This window comes from Gallinula chloropus, assembly GCF_964237585.1.
Source record: "Gallinula chloropus genome assembly, chromosome: 3".
NCBI classification, from domain to species: domain Eukaryota; kingdom Metazoa; phylum Chordata; class Aves; order Gruiformes; family Rallidae; genus Gallinula; species Gallinula chloropus.
The window spans coordinates 20,087,134-20,102,863 of NC_140087.1; the positions used below are offsets into that span (position 1 = coordinate 20,087,134).

Consider the following 15,730-nt stretch of genomic DNA (forward strand, 5'->3'; position numbering starts at 1 on the left):
ACGGTGCCTGTCCTTGCTCAGGAGGTGGCCCTGCCCGGTTGGGAGCAGATGCCAACAGTGGAGGCCACCTCTCTCCTCCTTGGCCCTGCTCTTTGCTTCATGTGGCACCTGACTGGTCCCAGGTTTAAACTCTCTGTTCAGAAGTTGCCAGAATTAGTTGAATCTTACCAGCCAGTTTTTTGGGAATGACTCAGACAAACAACTGTAAACAAAGCCTTGCAACAAAACTTTCTGGCAGACATCCATGTCATCGACGGGCGGAGTATGCCCAATGCCCAAACCTTGAAATTGCAGGAAGGGTATCACAGCCGTGTCTCCCACCCCAAGCTGTGTGGCTGTGTTTACTTCATGTGCCCTTCTGGAGGTAGACAAGGGATCATGTACTGGTGGTTGAGTTGTGTCTCCTTAAGTAATGGGGTGGGTTTTGTTTGCTTTCAGAGAAAGTGATGAAATACTGATGTTAATGGCATTTCCAGTACTGAAAATCCAGTTGCATTTTTTCTGTACTGATGATGTGTCTTTTGGCCATTCAGAGAGGCCAGTGGGGTTTTTTTGAGGTTGTACCTTCAGTTGGGTTTCTACCATATGGGCTTTTTTCTTCCTTATTTAAGCATGGAAATTTCTTTTATGAAGTGTACGTTTTGGTTCACCGGCATATTGGTGGGAGAGTTTGACACCGAAGCTTCAAGCTACTAATCTGTGAAGTGGGGAGTAAACACATATATTAAAAGAGCTTTTTGAGAATTTTAGGTGGAGTCACTACTTAAATAATATTGTAGGTGCAAAGTTCAGGGAAACTGTATGATTAAGTAATTTACGGTCGATGTAATCTTGCAAGTATTATTTTTACATTGCTGCTGTGGTTATTAGTGGCATGTACATGTCAAAACTGAAAGAAACTTCAGCAGCTCTCTCTTCCCCCGTATTTCTGCTTTTGGTGGCACTGAGCGTCTGCTTGGCATTGCTCCCAGTGCTGCCAGGCAGGATGCCCTGGGGAGAGGGCAGAGGATTTGGGTGTTCTCCTGCACAGCTCTACAAGTGATAGGCTGTGGTACCTGAGCCACCTTGCCAAATCATTCTTTGGCACTTCCATTTGGTCAGTAAGCAATTTTGGGAAAAGGACTTTTTCTTGTTTAGTATCTTTATGACACATGGCAGGTAAAAAAAAAAAATTAAAAGACCTAGATATCTGCTGGGAAAGTCAGTGCAGGTAACAGATAACTGTGTGCAGGTAATCGATTTTCTCTTTTGTGTTGTTTTTCTCACAGAGCGATGACACGAGAGAGAAGTTCTTAAAGACAGAAAAATGTGATTGCGTAAACATCGTTGCTGGCAGGAGGACTCGGTGGATTCAGGTAATAACGTGACACTGCTTTTTATTACGCTTTAAAGACTGGCTAGGTTGCAGGCTGACAGCGGCCCTTTGTCGGGGACTGAGAAGCAGAGGAAGGTGACAAGGTGTAACAAGGCCTAGAGGCTGGCTGTTAAATTAATTCAGGCCAGACAAGAGGGTCTGAGTGTTCCCACAGCATGGTGATTGCTGAATAGGACAACATTGCTGAGGCTGCGGTCGCCTCCTTCTTTTATGCCCCGCTGTTGAATCTGAGGCTGCTCTTTTTTTGTTAGGTTGGGTTTTTTCGATGGGTTTTTTTGTTGGGGTTTTTTTTTTTTCTCTTTTACCCTCAGAGATTCTCTAATTCAACCCTTTACAGCTGCGTCAATGTAGGCGGGGAAGCTCCTTGCCTGTTTTATGGGAGAAGGTCAAATGATTAGCTGTCCCTTCAGACTGCACAGCTCTGAATCTATGAATATTTCCCTTGAATTCCCGCTTTTAAAAGATTTCTGGATCAGAGCAGATCATTATCTGCTAAAAGACCCAGACCTAGACCTTAACTGCTTGAGATGACTACCACTGGTTGTTTTTTCTGTGGCAGTGAAGGCGATTTCTTGTTCCATGGTTGTAGGAAACCTAACATGTGATGTTGAAGCATGCTACTAATGCGTTTGCAACAATTTTATCTTTATAACAGACCTTAACATATTTAGATCCTATTTTGTAGGAAATAAAAGTTGCTAGCTAAAATGCATCTCTTATGTTTTTAATCATTTTAATTATTCCACTCACTGAGGGGGAGTGGAAGAGGAAGGGGGGGGAGTTTACAGTGCTAATTGCACTCCATGTACATAATTGGGGCCAGATCCTACCCTCAAACTTCTTAGGCAATCCCAGTGAAGTCATCAGGCTTTTCACAAGCATATGGGTTTTCCCCACATGTATTTGATTCCAGGATAAGGGCCTACAGTGTGCTTTTCTCTGCACCAATTTCTCACACATAGGAGGAGATTCAAAAAACATACATCTTTTTCAACGTAGCCTCTTGTTTTCCAGCACTGACTGGAAAAGTTCTGTAGTGTTTGTCAAGAAGCAAGTCAGCAGAGCCAGTTGCCTTAGACTGAGCTGTTTTTAACTGGCAGGTCCTTTGCGTTTTCTTTAGGTGCTAGGTGGGGAAAACACAGTTGTGGCTTTGCATCGCTTTAGTCATGGCCAAGAAGGACGTTTAAACGGCATGTGAATGGGTGTGGATTTGGTATTTCCTACAGCCAGCTTCTTTTTAGTATTAAATTGCATACTCTGGGAAGATAGTTGCTGTATCAACATTGGTATAATGACACATTATTAAAAAATCAATATCCAGTCATAGAAACGAGTCCTAGTGTAAGCAGTTGGGTGCTTACAGCTGCGATTTGTATGCATTTGCAAATGTAATGGGCTTTTTTTTTCTTGTAGCACTGGTAACTTGGATAAACACTGTATGTGTGACTCATTGTAGAGTATAAACTTATTTTAAAGGAGCAAGTGTGGGATTTGCTGAATATCCTATTGCTTGCATGCCTGAATACTTGCATTAGGTCATGATTAATCTTAAAATTGGCCAACCTGAGAGGAAAATTACTGGTGATGTCCCATAGGTGACTTCAGAAATAAACAGAAGGATGGAAGTGCTTTAAAAACATAAATAGTAGTTAGAATTCATAAAATCATAAAGCAAACATATGGTGCAAGGTCTTCTAAAATATAACACTTGAAAGCTTTTTTTATAGTTTCAGAAAGAGCTTGTTTAGTTATCACAGGAAACGTAAATATTTTCATTCCTTTTCCTTCAGCACTCTTTCATTCTGTTCACCTTTCTTTCTCCCTTTTTTCCTCCTTCCCCTCCCCTTTTCCCCCACCCCCCCAGAATCTCCTCAATTTGGTGAGCTGGGGAACCAACACCTGCTGTGCCTAGAAAGCCCTACTTGGGAACAGGAGATAACACTGCTAATTGTCCTCCTGTTGTTAGGTTCATTTTTGATGTCCATCTGCAGTGTTGGGATGGAGTTGATGTAATCCCACTTGAACGCTCCCTGCGCGCATGTGTGTGCGAGTGAGATGCGATGGGCACTGCAGCGGCTCCTGGGCCCGTCAAAACCACGCCTGTTTTTTAACATGGTACCCCATGCACTGACAAATGCAATCCCTCTGTGTGTGTGTGTGTGTGTGTGCACGCACATGGGTGTGAGCTCATGGTGGGCAGCACACCGCAGCACCCCCTCTCTTCTGCTGCACCTTTGGTAGGGTGACGCACGGTCCTCAAATGCTTCAAGCATCGTGGTGGGGAGGCAAGGATGCCACTGAAGGGGGGTGAAGGAGGAAGACTGGGAGCGGAGGAGTGGGGGGCCGGGTGGGGAGGGGGAGCTGGGGAGGAAGACGCGGCTCTGGAGGGAAATACTCTGTGCTTTGCAGTTGCTTGTGTGGATAGAAACCAGATGGTGCGCTGGAACACCCGCTCGCTCAGGCGGCGGCGGAGCCAAACATATGGTTAATGGTTAGGAGAAAGAGCTTTGCGAGCCAGGGCTTTGCTGACTGCCTCACATTACAGATTGTTGCAGTGTGTCATTACATTGCCAAACTAAGTGCTTAATACCCGCTGCGGGCGCTGGGCAGGCATTTGCAGGGAGGATGTTGAGGCTCCCCGGGCAGGGCAGGAGGCTGACATCACGTGTGTGTCCCCCGCCACACCCCCTCACGCCCCTGTTTCCCACTGGAAATGCCCTAAATCTCCCCTTCTACAAGCTCAAAACCTGCAGCAGGCAGTTTTCCCATCCCGCATGTCTTTAATCTGGTTATTTCCATCAGCGTACGGCTGCGTTTTCCCATTTTTGTGCCTTGTTTTTGTTTTCCTCCTTTAAAATGCTTTGGGTCCCCACTCAGCCAAGTTCACCTAGGCTGCAGCACTGCACTCCCATGCTCGGCATCCAGAGTTCCTGCTCTGGGATCTTTGGGCGACATCAGGCCCATGTTATCTAAGGAACTGCTGAGCTCATTCATCTCCTTTTCACGGCCCGCTTCCTTTTATTTTTAGCCAAATCCGTCAGGCCTGACAGGCGGGTAATTTGAGCCAGAGAAAGGGCAAAGCTCCAGGTCCTTTCCACAAAGCAATTCTTCTCCTCCCTCCTGGGAAGGCTCCAAACTTGGCCTGCTCCAGGCAGATGGATTTGTTGAGTCATGTGAGATCATTTACACAAAAACACAGCGAGGCAGTGAAAAGGAAAAAAAAAAAAAAAAAAAAAGAGAAAGAAAGAAAAAAAAAAGAAGGGGAAAAAAAAGGGGGGGGGAGAAGGGGTGGGAGAGCGTGCGCTGCTGCCGGGGCTGCTGCGAGCGTAGGAAATGTGCTGCGAGGCAGCTAGACAGAGGAATGCAGCAGATTCATTCTTGTATAAGGTAATGTCTCGTTTACAGTACAGGGTGGAGCCAGCGCGGAGGAGAAATCACTCGAAAACAGATTACTCATTTAAAAATAACAAAAATTCTCCTTTAAAATAAATAATAATAATAACAATAAAGCCAACAAACCAACCAACAGGCGAGCCGCGCGCACGGGCGTGCAACAAAGGCGGCGTTGTTGACAGCACCGGATTACAGTAGCGGTAAACTCCGGGCTGGGAGGTTGCTGGAAAATGAGTTTGCTCCGTGATGCAACCGGAGTTTGCTTTGTCTGGCCGCCAGCACGAGCGGGGCGGTGGGGACGGGGAGCCCGGCAGCGGCAGCGCGTGTTTCGCTCCATCCAGGGATGGTTTCGGGCGATGGGGAGGGATGGAGGGAGCAGATGCAGGATACTGAGCGGGCAGGCTGAGGCTGGGCATTGCTAAAACAGCAAAAATGGGAGTCGGGGAGGAGGTGTGTGTGTGTGGAGGGGGCAGCAGGGAGCCTCTTCTTGTTTGGGGTTTGAACTGGTTGTGGCACGATCTTCATTACATCAGGGAGTAAATTGCATTTATTCAGTTGAATGTTGATTTTATTACTGTTTGCAACCTAAGCTAACCCCAGCGTGTTGGTTTTGGGTTTTTTAAGTGGGTGGTAAGAGAGAACATCAAACTTGGGGCTTTTTAGATCTTGATGCATCCCAGAGAATTAGGTTGGATTAATTTATGCAGTGTTCTAATGAGATGCATTCAAACCATTAAACAGACATGGGCTGTATTTAAATATTGCTAATGTAACTTCCAGTTGCTCTGGATTTCTTAGCAAGGCAATATCTGAACATTAATGTTTTGTCCTGATGTTGATTAAAAATCAGAGTAGGAGCAGAAAATGGAACTGGAAAGTGGTGAAAAGCATGTACGATCAAACAGGTCCAGTTCAAGCTGTATCATTAAATCCTCATCTGCAGTTAAGGAACTCATGGGAGTGTGTAAGCATGGGTTTGTATTTTAACTTGACCCTTTCCCCCAATGAGGAGCATCTTCTGTAGGCTCCACAGTGGTGTCTGCTGAGGTGCTTTCCTCTGGGGAGGGTACGGTTTGTCTGGAGCCTGCCTCCCTCTGCTTGACCTTGTCTTCCTTTTCTTTCCTCCTCCTGCTTCTTTTTTACAGTTTTGTCTGAAAGGCGGCCGGCTTTCCCAGCCCGCTTGCCCTGCTGGGCTGTGCCGCTGAGCACGTTTGGCGTGGGGAGTTTTCTCACTCGGTGGAAACCTTTTGTCTTCTGTGTCTCTTGATCAGGCCGCCTCATTAATTACATTGAAGGAGTACTTGGCAGCACCCCGAGTCCCGGCTGGGGTCCCACACTGCACAGGGTCCCCGCCCCTCAGCTTTGCAGCTGATGTCTGGGCTGAGAGTCCGCACAGGGGGTAGAAGTATAAGGGTGAGAAGATATGGCCATGCTTGGGACCTAGACTTAGCTGTAAGCTCTGGCCATAGCACGGCAGCTTTTAGTGAAGAATGGCTGTAGATTGCTCTGTGATGCTCAGAAAGGTCCCAGAGAAGGACAACATTGTTATTTATTCTGTTTGCATAGTTACTGTAACTTACTTTCCCCTCTTCCCCAAAATACCTAATTATCCTACATTTTCTGTTGCTGTGAGCAACATTTCCTGTAGTTACCCAGAGCTGCAGTTCCAGTTAAATTCTCACTTTATAAAGCTAATCTCCCAGCAGTGACTGTGGGATTTCCAAAAGAAAAGACGCTTGTGAGGAGCCAAAGTTTTTAGGATTTTTGTCTTAGTGGACAACTCTGCACAACTCCTCTGTTAACTGTTGGCGTTCGTTATCAGTAGAGAGCTCAACGGTTTAATCTCTGTTTATGGCACTTTGCAGACTTGTAGGTTTTTTAATTCCGCTGCACAGTGCCCCACTCCCCAATATCTCCTTTTTCCGCTCGGAAGATGCCGCATCTGTTCCTTTTTGCATCTTTACGTTGGACAACCAGCCCAACTAGACAGATTTCAGGAACCGTTCATGACCTAACTATCAGGAAAATCAGCCTTACTCTTCCTTCCCCCTCTTTCACGGCTGCTCAACTTCCTCCCCTTCTTCTAGAAGTACACTGTCTATAAGATGCTATCAGCCCCGTAATTCTTTTATCTTGCTTCTCCTATCGTTTCCATTCTTCTGCTCCTACTGCCTCTTCCTCTATCTCACGACCAGACCAGAAACTTCTCTGCTGCTGGCATCTTCCCTCCTCGCACATGCTGTGGCGCTGCCTCCTTCGGGATCTGAGAAAGGATGAGTTTGGTGTTACTATGTGTTGCGTCATGTCCCGTGCTTGGCTTCAGTTTGCACAGGTAGAGGGCATAGTCTGTGGTATTTTTTCTCTCCTTGCTACCATAAGCCGTCCAACTTGGGTTGAAAGATGAGCAGTAGGTCCTCAGTGCCTCCCCCACCAAGGAGGCTGCATGGGCAGGGCCATCTTGGTGTGGGAGGCTCCGAGAACCTCTTGTTGAGGTTGCTCTTTCCAAACTGGAAAAAAGGGGTTTTCTTGGTTTGATTGCTTTCCTCCAGGCACGGGAGCACTGTGTTTCCTTCCAAAGACCTCTGCCTTAACTGTGTAACCTTCCTCCACCTGAAGTTGTGCCAAGGAGAGACGCTCTGAGAGCGAGGTAACCCTCTACTTTTGAGCTCAAATTATCCTGCTTGACCGGATCAGGTAGCAATTCCCTCCCACAGAGATGGTGACCTCCCCATATCGCAACCATTCATTTATGGGACTTAAGAAATAACCTCAAAATAAATAAATCTCTAGCCTGACAGCTTCCTCCTTACAGAAAATCATGCAAGTTATGATGTAGTGGTGGCAATTTCCTCTTCTTCGTGTATACATCTACAGGGCATCCCAGGGGAGAGGCTAGATTTGTTCTAAACAGATTAATCTAAATATCCGTGGCATTAAATCTATGTAAATTTTTCTCATCCAGCAATGAACTGGTGCAGTAGTGAAGTGCAGGACTGTTTGTGATGTATTCAGAAACCCAGACAAATGGTTGTGGCCAAATCCCATTAACTGTGATTTCCCTGCTTCCCTTTTCCTCCTGCCGAGCCTTCTGGAGAGTGACTTCTTGTAACAGCTTGTTTGGAGAATCTGCTCTGAAAATCTCTCAGCCTCCCTGCTCCTCTCAAAGCAAGGGAAACTCGGAGAGCAGCTTATCACCTGCTCATCGACTGACTTCCATTTCTGCTAGGAGGACTCCATCAGCCATAGACCAAACGATCTTGAAACCTCTTTCCCTTCCGTTCAGTTGAGTGCAGCAGAGGTAGAAGTCCTTTTGGAGATTAAACTTTGCCTGTTGGTTTAGTGAGGCATCAATGCAGACAGCACAGCGTGTGTAAAATTGCCTTCTTTAATTCCCTTGGAGCATCCTTAGGGATCTCTGAGAGTTTTCTGAGAGTTTCTAGTGAGGATGTGTGAGCACCCTCTGACAGCGCCCTTGCAGTAGTAGATTTTTCAAGTTTGTGTTAAAAACACCAAGCTGTTTTAAGGCTCTGTTCAGTCTCTTAGCTTTTAGCCGATAGCTCCTGTAGCATTACTGACTGCTAATGTGATCTTTTCGGGTTTGGTCTTGGTTCTCTTATAGGTTAAATCGGTGTCAGCAAAAGCTGCCTCCGATCACGTGCTGTAAAAAGATTTTTCTTAACTGTTTGCAGCCTTTGTGCAATTAATGGGAACATGCTGTTGCTCCCATATAAATTTAATAGATATTTGTGGGCTGTATTTGGCTTTAAGTAGACGTATTGCAGCTCTTAAGGCATTTTGCGGGCTAAATAGCTGGGATTAGACACTCAGGCCGGTTTAGATACTCATGCCAGTTGTTTTCCCGTGTCCATACCGAACTCTGTGTGTTGCACAAGTATTTTTAGTTATAACCTTGTCAGTTTTGTTTAAGGAAAAGAGACATCCTCATTTTTCAGAGATGTTCATCTGTGAGGGAGTGGAATTATGTTAATGTTTTTTCTCTCAGTTGATCAGATTCTAAGCACTGAGATGAAAGGCTCACGATTACTTGCAGAAGTAAGACTTGCTTTTGCAGGAGTAGAACAGTTTATCATCTGTATCTGCTTCTCTAATTGCAGCCTATAAAGACCCTAAAGAGTCAGGCTAGTCAACGATTTCCTTACTGCAACCAGTGAAGAATCAAATTTAAAATGCATTTAACTGATGCATGGTTCCACATGTGGTACCTCTTGATTACTATGGTCACGGCATAAATAAATACTTTTGATAGTTTACTTGATCTCCTTCATCAGAATATTCCTTTTATCAAAGATGTCTGCTGTCATAGAACCAGCCCCAAGCTGTTGATTAGGTAAAAGGGAATGCCATATATGGGAAAATAAACCAGCACCTGCAAGGTGGCTTCTTACTGGAAGTTAACGAGATTTTTTTTTAGCACCTTCAGCTTGTTGTTTTCTATTTGAGGACTTTGTCCAGACTAACAATAAAATCATAAAAAATAAAACTATCACGCCTTCTGGGAGGATGGCATAAATAATTAACATGGGGTATCTGTCTACTCGTTTTCAGCTTGATTGCTTATTGGTTTCAGTGTAGTACCAGGAGTGGGTTTGAAACCTCTGCTGTAGGCTGGGGCCGTGCCGGACCAAATCAAACTTGTTGCTGCCTATTCACTGTGACTGTTAACAGTGTCTGGGTTGATGGTAGAACCCAGATGATTTTGACAAAATAATTGTCTTCTCCTTGGACACTTCTCCATGCCACTTGGGCACAAGCGTCTGTGAAGCCCTTTCTGCAGCCGGTGATGTTGGAGGCAGCGGGACCATGGGACAGCATCTTGTGTGGGTAGCACTGCGCTGCCAGGGGTGTGTGTGGCACAGCCAGAGTTGCTCAGCCGTGCTTTTTTGAGAGCAAGAGGTTAAAAGGACAAGGGTAAACCACGGTCTGAAGCAGACTCTTGCATCTGGCAGGTCTGTTCTTGGGTGACGCTCATTTGGTTACGCAGCTCAAGTGCAGCGACAGTTTCACCCCTGCCCACAGGCTGACAGTCACACGCCCAATGGGAAGTTATTTTTCTGCTGGGTTTTGCCCCTTGTGAGTGTTGTCATCGGAAATAACGGCAAATAAAGGGATGGAGGTTTATGGGCCATCGTGGCCTGTTCACTGGTTAAAATAAACCTTCTGTGATTAATTCTCTAAGGGACAAAGGGGAGAGCAGTTCATGCTCTAAACTCCGGAGAATTTTTAGTATTTAATGCTAATTTTAACCCTGAAACATCAGTGAGTTAAGTAGAGCTCAAAGTGCTGCATTTAGCCTTCATCAGGAAACACCGGATAGCTTCGCTGGAGGAGTTGTGACAGCAGCAGGGAGTTCCCCCATGCACGCAGGGGTACTTCTAGAAGAACCGAAGGTTGGTATGTCCAAACAAGTGGAGACACATGCAAGTTGGTGACAAATATTTTGATTTTCGGTACAGTAGGTGGCAGGAGAGACAAGGCGACAGCTTGGCTGAGGTAGGTGTTTGTCCACGTGCCACAATAATAAATGAAGGCAGCACCATGTTTACACCCAATACCCTAGAAAAAAAAGTGACATGGTAACGCCAGGTGCTTTTGTGAGGTCTGTCACCTGGTGTGATAAGCACAAGGACGTAAGGAGATGGGAACATTAGAACACGTATTGCAATGCACGTGTTAGATGCCATACACTAAGTCTTGTGCTTTTACAATGGCTTCTGGTAGGCATCAGGGACTAAAGGTTTCATGGCAACCAGTTACGCTGTTCATCCACTTTCCCTCACCACAGTGTCCTTGGCCAGGGCTTCCCCCTTGCATCTGCTTTGGTGTTTAGGAGGCTGTACTGTGAGCTGCTTGATGTGCTGAAGACAGCCAGCATCTAACTAAGCTAAAGATGTGGTTGGATTTAGGGTAACTCAGCAGAACTATCTCACTTTGTTCTCATGAAACTAGGGTTGAGGCAAGTGATAGGAAAAAGGGACTGATGGCTTCAGGCGGCAGTAGACCTGCAGCCTTGATTTACCAACCCATCAAACTAGATGGAAGACATGCTTCTTTAATGGATAGCGAGGTAGATACTGGAGGCTTTTCTAAGACAGCATCTGATACTCTGGGATTTCTGACCAGCAGTGGGATAAAATAACCTTAAAAGACTGAAAAACATGTCCTTTCTAAGCTTCCAGGAGTCTTTCCTAATGGAGAGGCGAACTGAACATCTGAAATTAGTGGTGTTTTCCCTTCTGTCTCTTAGAAGTATGTTTTCTTGTTAGAGGTGAAAGGGATGTTCCTTATCCCACTTCAGTTAAGATTAGAAGATTGTTTCCTTTATTTATGGGAGATTTGGCCTCCCACTGCACGCAAGGACAAAGTCTGCTCTAGTGGATGTGTAACTCGAGCAAAGTCAATGAGGTTGCATTTGGCTCAGGGTTTGTAACTGGAGAAAGGAAGCACTTTTGTCCATTGATTTATGGGGAATTAGTGTATGGCTAAAATAGGCCTACCCATTTGCTGTGGTTTTTGTTCAAGGGTCGTTCTCCAAAAGACTTTCAGTCATGATGGAAACAGCTTCCTTGAGTAGGCCTGCCAGAGGGCATTGAATTTGCCTTGCAGCCATAGAGGTGACAGTATTTGATTCATAATTGTCAGAGGAACCTTTACTATATATAGCAGCTTCCAGTGATAACTTTAGACCTACTTTGAATTGTAGTTGGACATAAACTTTGATTCTAGCACATCAAAACATGAAGTTGTACAATGGCTTAAACTCTGCATTTTTGTTTGCTGTGAAACCCTGTTCAACAGCACCTCTTAATTGCTTGCATTTGGTTTCTGTGTCCACTGGTTTAATAAGGCTTTTGCCAGCATTTTTTTAAGATTTTAATGTTGGTTTTGTTGTTGAAGTTGACTGAGAAGTGAACGGGTGTTGAAGTTGTAAAAGTGTCGGTGTGATGTAGTAGCAAGGACAAGACATCTGTTCAGGTAGAACTTGCTTTGTTGGCTTTGCTGGAGAGCCTAACTGCCCCATAGACAGAATCTGAGCACATGTGGGCATCTAAAATAGGGTGAAATATCACCCTCACACTGATGAAGAATGGAGGCAGGAACATGGTGATTTATTGGAGGTCATAGAGGAAATCTGAAAGGTCAGCATCCAGGTCTCCTCCACCCCAGGAAGCTGAATCCTGTGATTTCTAGTATGCTGAAGTTTCCCTTCCTCTCCCCTGAGAAACATGAGACTCCTCCCATTGCTACAATACCTGTTCTTATCACAGGACGTGTAGGCACACATTTACAACTTGGGAATTAAGTTTAAGACTTGTTGCTGTGAAAACATCTAAAGAGTAGCTAGCTATAGCTGTGGTGTGCAGTATTTCAAGGGGAAATTGTCTGAGGGGTGTGACCAGCTGTCAGTAGCTGCTCTGTTGTTGCTTTATACACAATTCAGAGAGTTTAGTAGCTGGACCAGAGGCATACACCGAGTTGGAGCAGCTTTTGGGTTGCTCCATCTGTAAAGCCATGCAGTCCCATGCAAGGACAGGTCCTTTCTCATAGGAAAGCTGCTTGTAAAGAATGGGACCTTGGCCAAATTTTCTTTAAATAGGTTGGTATCTTGTAGATAGTGATATGTTGATATAAAGCATATGGCTGCACATGGTTGTTTCTGTAGCCAGGCTTGACTGTGGCATGCCCTTTTTGGTGAAGAGGATCAGGAAGGAGTTCCTATTTTAAAGCAGTAACTGTCTGAGGCTAATTACAAAAAACATGCCAAGTTGAAATATTAATTTTTAAAATTAACTTCCATAAGGAGCTCATAGATGGGTTTATGCCATGCTGGAAGAAGTCTGACTGCACTTTAATGTTGATACCTGGATTGGTGATTAGGAAAAGATTGTTAAACAACTGGAATTTAAATACCGGTACGGCTTCATTGTAATAATTTCCCCAAAGGCACGTTGGTAATTCTGCTAAATAGAGAGTTTAATAGACTTTAATAATGTGTACTTTGGAGACCCTATACACAAAGGAATTATGCATAAAACATTCATTATGGTAAACTGCTACCTTTGCGTGTAACGAGGAGTCTGTCGGAACAAAACCAGCGTTTTGTGTGTGGCAACGCGTTGGGCATTAACGGACAGAAGTCATCATCACTGCCTTACCTCTCGCTTCACCTCTTCTGATCAAAGTTGCACCCTGTATCATGTACCTAACGGTCAGTGAATTATCTGAGGTAGACATTGGTTACTTTTCTGAGAAGTCCTTTGTGGGCAGGAGGGCGCTGTGGTGGTTCGCAGGGCTTTGTTTTCCTTCTCTCTGCCTGTTTGGTTTCAAGAGAAGAGATACCTGCTAGGAAACACAGAATAACCCTAGGTTTTGGTTTGTTTTTTTTTAAGAAAAAATCAACCTTAGCAAGTGAGTTTAGCATTGGATTTTGATGTGATTTCGCTGTGCTGCTGCTAGGCTCTTAGCTGCTGGAGAACAGGCGAGAAGGAGGAAGGAGCAGATGCTTTTGGTAGAACAGTAGGGCATTTATCTCTTTTAATGAGGTAACATCATTAGTGCTGACAAAGTGCTGCAAATCAATACGTGTAATGGACTGCTGCTGTCTTTCAGTAGTGCACAGGCTGTTGTACTTCTGAGCATTTGAATCTGCTGAATCACAGGTCAGGCTTTATCTCCTGTCTGATGTGCTGGGTTTTGTTTTGTTTTTTACACTGTTCCCTCCTCCTCCCTCCCCCCACCCCCCCCCAATCTTTGCTTATGATCTCGAAGAATTGGAGCGAACCCTCTGGGATATGAGTTGGGGCAGGCAGAAGTGCACTGATTTTGTGAGCATGGGAGCACGTTGAAACACTGTGTACGTCCGTTGTGGTGCAAGGACCTTCTCTTTAATTTGAAAGAGCGAGGTTACTAATGTCTATTTGAGCTTGATTCCTTCTACCTAAAATGGCTGCAGGTTTTGTTTTGGGTGGTTTTGTTGGGTTGGGTATTTTTTTTTTCCCCTTGCCCTCTGCCTGCTTCCTTTAGAGCAGTGGTGTAATGTCAGCCACACTAATCATGTCAGCCAGTGGCACCGATGACCCTGACATTCAGCAACAAAGAGCTGCAGAAGAAAGGAGAGAGCGAGGTTGCTGCCGCACTGGACAAGGAGCAGCAGCGGGTGGGGGGAAATCTGCAGGTCAAAGCATTTCTCTGTACAAGACCCATCGGTGTAAAAATCCTGTGCACAGCTGTATGTGAGGTGACCAAGGGAAGGAATGAGACAGATCACCTTCATTCCTCACTTTTCACAGATGGTAAGCACGGCAGCACGTGACTGTAATAGTATGAAGATAACAAAAAAAAAAAAAACCCAGCAAAACAAATACAATTTTTTAAAAGGCTGTAGGTTTTAATAATGTCCCTGTTAAAAATCACTCGGTTCTCCCAGAACCCCATGAAAACCATGTCGTCCTCCACCACAAGCAGGTAACATAACCTAAGTGTTTGAGGTACACTCTCTGTTTATCAGCAGGCCCCAGGAGTGAGTGACACATGGGCATCCGTGCCGATTCCAGGAAAAGAGGCTGTCGGTAAAAGAGATTCATCTGAACACATCAGTCGTCTTTAAAAAAGAAAAAAAGAAAAAAAGAAAAAAAAAAAAAAAAAAGTGGTTCCTCTTTCTTTTTTTATCTGCGTGCCCCTCCCGTCCCGGGCTTCCCAACACCTGCTTGTGGTGAAAGAATATAAACAGAATTGCAAGATTCCTCAGCATTAACTGTTGCCTGACAGCTCCAGTTAAGCACTGCAAGGTCATCCAGTTTCTTCTCTTCGTTTTTGTTTCTTGCTCCCCATCACACATCCAAACAAGCCTCTGCAGCATCCCTGCGCGATGCCATCCCTGGTGGAAGGCTTTCCTGTGGTTTTGCCCTGCTGTGATCTGTCAGTCAGTCATGCTTGCCAGAGTTGATACGAATCTAGAGTTGGGGTCTCTCATTATCCTCCCCTGTCATGTTACCCCACTGAGTGGGGATACACAACTGAGAGGCAGATGAGCCTTTCCATCTCAGTTGGTGGGGCCACATAGTAGCATGTGCTGATTTCTGTTCAGTGTTAACACTGCTGAGTGTCAGTTTGGGTTGAGACCAGATAAGGCTCCATAAATGCTTGTTACTTCTGTTAAATTTAATTGGTGTACCCACTGGAGAGATCAGAGGGGTACGCTTCGGCGACACCCAGGATACAGTCAGCGTTCCTCGCCGCTGAAATTAAAACATCATTCCTGCAAAGCAAAGCTCTCACTGGAGGTTTGTTACCTCCTTATGCTCTCAGCTGTCTTGGACTGGCAGAAAGTAATGGCCAACAGATACCTAAGTAAAGATATCATATTGGGAAAGCTGTAAAGACCTTTCTCTGTTCCCACCACCCTTGAACATCGTTTTTATAAATCAGCATTTCTAAATCACATAGATACCATAAGCTTTCTGTGCTGTCTTTTTCCAACAGGGAAACCAAAGTTCACTCTACCTCCCTTCCAAGGTTGGGATTACAGAAACCTTGCACGCATCTCACCCTCCCCTCACTGCAGGCGCTCCAGTCCAATAAATAAATACTTGGCCAAGTTTTACTGCCCTTTACCCAGTTAACTAAAAACAAATGCCTTTTGCTTTGTTAGAGGCAAGTCATGCCTACTTCTGTTGCCTCAGCCAGCAAAGTTTCTCAACCAGCTTGGCCTCTGAGGGGCTGATTCCTTTTTAGTGACTCTGAAATAGTTACCAAATTTTTCTGTGATCAGCATATGAAAAGAAAAAAAACATAATAGTGGGCTAAGAAGGGGAAATAGCTGGTCATACCCTTTCCTGAGACTACAGATGACCTACCTTTGCTTTCCTTTTCTCAGTGAAACTAGGGTGAAAGTACTGTGATGAAGGAGAAAAAAAGGGGTTGGATGGGGCTTTGGGCAGTCTG

At 45.0% G+C, this 15,730-nt stretch overlaps 1 long non-coding RNA gene across 1 annotated transcript in view; it reads left to right on the plus strand.

The window, feature by feature from the left end:
- The window catches only part of LOC311190341, a 107,300-nt gene that overhangs the window by 40,401 nt on the left and 51,169 nt on the right, over positions 1–15,730 (plus strand). Inside the window, exon 2 of the long non-coding RNA XR_014617205.1 lies at positions 1,269–1,355. This is a non-coding gene — a long non-coding RNA (uncharacterized lncRNA). The remainder of the gene's footprint in view (positions 1–1,268; positions 1,356–15,730) is intronic.